The following is a 5,388-nucleotide window of genomic DNA, read 5'->3' as shown; positions in this document are numbered from 1 at the left end:
TATAGAAGCACTTCATAGTTCTACAATTACTGACTGTAGTCCATCTGTTTCTCTACTTGCTTTGTTAGCTCCTTTCATCCTTTCATGACCATTGAAGAACAGGGTGAAAGCAGGCTAAAAGGTATGTAGAGAAACAGATGGACTACAGTCAGTAATTGTAGAACTACAAAGTGCTTCTATATGGTGAGTGGAGCTGAGTGTAGAAACAAGGAGGTGGTTTTAATGTTATGGCTGATCAGTGTATTTGGATTGTAGAAAGACGTAAGCTGCCATCAAGACCACCCCTTTCCCCTTTTTTCTATTAAAAATGTATGGACAGAGTGTGTCAAGTCATGTCAATACGGCGTCAATGCTTTGTGATGGTTGCCTGCACATAGGTGAGCTTTCTCCAGTGCCCTCTAACTCGTGTCGCCTTGAGTGTGTTGCCTGCATTAAATTCTACATTTGTTCATATTTAACCCCCAAAAAGTCACTGATTTAGTCAGTGAAAATATTAGAAGCTTTTAATTCGCACTTCTGTCCGTTAAATGTTTTTATTGCATTTCATAAAATGTCCCAACTTTCTGGAACTGGTTTTGTATTTCAGTGACAGAGCAGCACGGTGCAGTTTTATCATTCTTCTCTTGTTGCATTACCGCAGCTCGTAAACGTTTGTGAAAGATCATTAAGTAAGTAGATAATGGGCGTGGTTCGAATATTTTGTATGCAGATAAAATTATTATGCAGCGGCGTGAATACAAATAGATTTATTCAGAGAGATTTGTAAGGCCGGCACAATTTCTGTTTGTTTTTACCACATCTTATAACGTGGCGGGTCCTAACAGGTCACAATATCCTGAATAACCCAGGGTAAGTTATCTTGGCTTCAGTTCTGGCTTTAGTTTCAAACAGGATCAAGAATATTAATATAATAATATTAATAATATAATAATAATTATGAGATGTTTTAGCTCAGCCCAGCCCAACTTTTTTATTATTTTAGGTGGTTGCAACAATTTTGTGGTGGTTGGCAGGGTGTTGCTAAGAAGTTGCTTTAGTTTCAGGTGTTTTTTTTTGCATCAAATTGCCCGATTGCGTCGTGCTTCCTCTCCACCAATGCCGATCCCCGCTCTGATCTAGGAGAACGAAGCTAACCCACGCCCCCTCCAACACGTGGGCAGCATGTGTATGCATCTTATCACCTACACTTTGACGAGTGCAGTGCAGCTCAGCATTGTGTACGGAGAGACACACCCTGACAGCATTCTTTTCTCATCTCTGTGCAGGCGCCATCAATCAGCCAGCAGAGGTCCCCATCCGGCTTAGTCCCGCCCATATCTGAACAATAGGCCAATCGTTGTTCATGTGGCCGCTCGGCCTTAGCCGACACGATGTATTCGAGATCCCAGCTCTGGTTCCAGCGCGCGTTTTTACCGCTGCGCCACCTGAGCAGCCATTTCAGGTGGTTTCTAAAGTGTTGCGATCTTCTTTCTAGGTCTTGTGCGTCCACTCGATAGTTTCAGGGACTTTTTTTTAGACGTGGATGCCTCACCTACTCCACATTTCACTTTAACAGCAGTGCTCTGTGCAGAATACCTGCGTAAGTCCAAAAATCAGTCTGTTTGGTGTGGAAAGACCTGGAGTTATAATAATATTACACAAATAGACTGACTGACATCATTATGAGCTACATACACACTACGTACACACTTCACCCAGTTCAGTCTGTCAGTTGGTGTCGAATCCATCCAGTCTAGTGATTTATTAAATGTTGCTCATCCTAAATGGATGGATGAATGTACATTTGCTGCTTAGTTTTACTGTGTTTGCAGTTATTTTTGTATTATTTAGCTACACTATATGGACAAAGCTGTCTGGACGCCCCTTCTAATGACTGAATTCATGTGTTTCAGCCATAACAATTCCTAACAGATGTAATAAATCAATTATATAAAGGAAATTTAATTTAGGGAAGGCCCGTTCTTATACCAGCATGACTGTGCCCCTGTGCACAAAGAAACTCCTGACCTCAGCCCCACTCGACATAATTGGAATGAACTAGAACATCAACTGCTTTTTTAACCAACATCAGTGCTCAGCCATACAAATTTTCTGTTGACCGAGTGGGCACAAATTCCCACATATCGTACATACTTCAAAATCTGATGAAGCCTCCTCAGAAGAGTCACATAAGTCACTCTATTTTAATCCCATTTGTTATTGAAATGGGACGTCCGACAAGCTCATGGTCAGGTGTCCACATACTTTTGGCCATATAGTGTATTTTGTAGCTGTGTTTTAATGAGTGCTGTTTTAAGACGTGTAGACCTTAGAATAACTGTGAAAGCACTTTTATGCTTGAATGCATTTATTTGTACTTTATTTGTGCAGCTAGAGACAGAATTGTGATTTAAAATAACTACAATCATCAAGCCAATATTTAACAAGTTTATGGATTGTACCAGGTCCACCCTGGACGTTTAATCATTTAAGTCACCCAGGATATACGTTTTATATATATAGAAGAATAAATAATACGTTTTACAATGAAAAAAACAAAAAAAAAAACATGTATTTTATGACGCAATAACACTTTATTATTGTTATTATATTAATATTATTATTATTTCTTAACAAGAGACGTTACGGTGCTCTGTGAGTTTTGACCAGACAACAGAAGTTGCATTTGCATCAGCAATAAGAAACCATATAACCTGTTTTTCTTAATCAATTTTTTTTAATTTCCCCTTAAAAAGAAAATTCTGGGTGACTTTACATTTAGAATGAATTTACAGTCGTTAAATCAGCTTTTTGTGCACTGTGTTTTATTGCTGCGTAGTTTATATTTTCATGTTTGAGCTCGTACTGAAATGTGGTGCTTCCACGGCGCTTACTGTTACTATATTAGTGACAAAATATCATGAATTTTGTTTTTTTTCCCCACTGGACTTTTCCCCGGGTTGTAAATCACCACACTCTCCCTCTAGCCGCGTCTTATCACCTACTAACATCGAAACGAAACACTAAATGTACTTTATTTAAAAAACGGTGGCGATCTGGTCCCACTGTAGTTTACAAGACATAATGTAAAGAATTTTAGCCTGCTGTCAGGAACATATTCTTAAACAAATGTAAACAAACATATTTTATAATATTTACTTGTATTTAGATGAAAATAAAAATATATGCCAGACTGTTTTAAAGCAAGGTACAGTAGCAACATCTTAGCAGTTATATGCAAGGAACTGGAATTGTGGTTGTCCAGTTTTAATCCTTGGACTAGCAGACCCACATTGGAGCTCATGTCACTCGCTGTATCATCAGGTTCTAAGAGATAAACTCTATAAGATGCTATATTCATGACCAGGAGTCCAAAAGAGCACAGTAAGCACAGCTATCTCATCCATTAAATCGAGCCACTATATCTAACTAACTATGGGCACGTGGACTCATGTATATATAGGTCTGTTAGTGCTCTAGTCCAGGGTTTTAAAACTTTTTTCAAGCGACCCAGGAAACACAAACAAACGCATCAAAACAAATCAAACAATTAAATATACTTCATTAAAAAAGAGGTGGCAATCTGGTCCCAATGTGGTTTACAAGATGTAACATAAAGCCGCCACAAAGGGGAGGCGTTCGTGTACAAGTTCATTTTGTGTTCGTGTACCTGTTAAAATGAGTTTATTATTAATTTTTATTTTTCACTGTGACCAGTGCAGTGCTGTATGCATAAGTCAAGTCATTGTGATGAGTTTGGCAGGTTCTTCCCATGTCTGCATGAGTATCCTCCATGCCCCCTGGCTTTCTCCCGTGAATTGGCTGCTCTGATTTGCCACAGGGTGTGATGCCCTGCGATGAAATGATGCCTGTCCGGGGTGCATTACAGCCATGCAGACGTTTACAAGCGGAGCTGTACCCACTGTTACCCATCGTTACCAGGATGAAGTGGTTAGTAAAAAACGATTGGATGATGGTGTTAAGGGCAGTTTAAGGAGAGGCAGCGGCCTGTTTAAAGTGTCTCCTAGGTCAGGAGCGGTTGTGTGATTGGGAGAACGCTGTGGGAACAACTCGCGGTCGGGGGGAATTATTATAATAATTATTATTATTATTATTATTTAAACCATTAGCTGCTCTGCTCTGTGCCTGGATTGTTTTCTGCTGTTTGTGAATTGTAGTGAATAAAATTAAATAAATAAATGCACTGTGTGTTGAGCCTGTTAATTATGTTGGTTAAATATAAGAATATAAATGTTTAAATACACTATATTGCCAAAAGTATTCGCTCGTCTGCCTTCACACACATATGAACTTGAGTGACTCCCATTCTTAATCCATAGGGTTTAATATGATGTCGCCACCCTTACAGCTATAACAGCTTCAACTCTTCTGGGAAGGCTTTCCACAAGGTTTAGGAGTGTGTTTATGGGAATTTTTGACCATTCTTCCAGAAGCGTATTTGTGAGGTCAGACACTGATGTTGGACGAGAAGGCCTGGCTCACAGTCTCCGCTCTAATTCATCCCAAAGGTGTTCTGTCTATCTGGCTGAGGTCAGAACTCCACAACCCCACAACATAATCCCCCCTCCACCAAACTTTACACTCAGCACAATACAGTCAGACAGGTACCGTTCTCCTGGCAACCGCCAAACCCAGACTCGTCCATCGCATCGCCAGACGGAGAAGCGTGATTCGTCACTCCAGAGAACACGTCTCCACTGCTCTAGAGTCCAGTGGCGGCTTGCTTTACACCACTGCAACCGACGCTTTGCATTGCGCCTAGTGATGTAAGGCTTGGATGCAGCTACTCGGCCATGGAAACCCATTCCATGAAGCTCTACACACTGTTCCTGAGCTGATCTGAAGGCCACATGAAGTTTGGAGGTCTGTAGTGATCGACTCTGCAGAAAGTTGGTGACCTCTGCACACTATGTTCCTCAGCATCCACTGACCCGCTCTGTCATTTTACGTGGTTACACTTGGTGGCTGAGTTGCTGTCGTTCCCAATCACTTTCACTTTGTTATAATAGCACTGACAGTCGACTGTGGAATATTTAGTAGTGAGGAAATTTCACGCCTGGACTTGTTGCACAGGTGGCATCACGGTACCACGCTGGAATTCACTGAGCTCCTGAGAGCGACCCGTTCTTTCACTAATGTGTGTAGAAGCAGTCTGCATGCCGAGGTGCTCGGTTTTATACACCTGTGGCCATGGAAGTGATTGGAACACCTGAACTCAATCATTTGGATGGGTGAGTGAATACTTTTGGCGATACAGTGTATATAAATATGAATGTTCATAACAAAACAAGCTTCTCAGAATAAGATAAAACATTACAGGTATTGTAACGCTCATGTATCGCTGCCTCTGTGCTTTAAGACACAAAGGAGAAACGAGTCAAGGTACAA

This window comes from Trichomycterus rosablanca, chromosome 5 (assembly GCF_030014385.1).
Source record: "Trichomycterus rosablanca isolate fTriRos1 chromosome 5, fTriRos1.hap1, whole genome shotgun sequence".
In the NCBI taxonomy this organism is placed as follows: Eukaryota; Metazoa; Chordata; class Actinopteri; order Siluriformes; family Trichomycteridae; genus Trichomycterus; species Trichomycterus rosablanca.
This window is presented reverse-complemented; position numbering follows the sequence as displayed.